This window comes from Pinus tabuliformis, chromosome J (genome assembly GCF_031772625.1).
Source record: "Pinus tabuliformis cultivar Carrire ecotype Pingquan chromosome J, CPIR1, whole genome shotgun sequence".
Classification (NCBI taxonomy): Eukaryota; Viridiplantae; Streptophyta; class Pinopsida; order Pinales; family Pinaceae; genus Pinus; species Pinus tabuliformis.
The window spans coordinates 361,615,386-361,616,434 of record NC_142295.1 but is presented as its reverse complement, the minus strand read 5'-3'; positions in this window follow the sequence as shown (position 1 = coordinate 361,616,434).

The following is a 1,049-nucleotide window of genomic DNA, read 5'->3' as shown; positions in this document are numbered from 1 at the left end:
CAAATGCAGAAATAGTTAGGAATTAGATTCAGTTTTTAGAAATAGTTTTGCTTTAGACCGTATCCTAAATTTATGTAATTAAGTTAATTAGTTAGCAGTATTTAAACCCTTCTCATGCATTTGGAGAAGGGTCCAGAAATTTGTCAAAAACTTGTCCTCAGAACATGCACTTTTGCACCCTCGGAGGGGGTTTTGATGAATGGATGGATCAAGGTTTATTAATGTTTGCATTTGATATCTGCTACTGATGTTGCACTTTTGTACTCTTAGTAGATGTTAGAGCAAGGAGAGATAAACCATTGTTGCTTGAAGCTTATGAGTAGGATCAGTCATAAATGGTACTTTTATCTCTTGACCATTTCTGCTTATATTCTTAAAGTGATATACAATTTTAGTTGTGTATATGTTATTGCATGAATGTGTGAGTTACCATTTGGCACTTTTGTACGGTGGAGCGATTTATTTATGTCTGATATATGAATAACTTATTATGCGATATGTTGTTCACAACTGTTTTGCCTAACTTTTATGCAAAGTAGTTCATCTTAATTGATTTCTATTCTTGTGATAGCTGAATGATCTTTATTACCAGTTATTGTTTGAAATCTTTTTAGATCGCATAATAGAAGAAATACACCCCGGGTTAGCATAGATTAGATGTGTTGTTTTTCATTAGATTACAATAGCATAAAGTTAGTTTAAAAGTTTGAATTAGATTAGCTTTAAGTATCCTTAGATCAGCAACATCCAATTCTGCACACACACACCCTTAGATTGGGAAACTGGTCCCATTATCCCCAGTCGGACCCGCTATACCAAACGGATAAGGAGCTGCCAACCAAGGTCCGGACCGGGCGGGTATCCCCCTTGTTTTCGACCAGCTTTTCGGGGCTTCAACATATTTGGCACTAGAAGGAGGGCCCGAACTATGAATGGCACCTAAATCAAAATCTAAATACCATTCTGAGAGTAAATCGCCCTCATCAACTCCCCCGACTTCCCCAGTACGTTTAAATCCAGAGTCAGAAGTCGCTCGAGTATTAACCGCT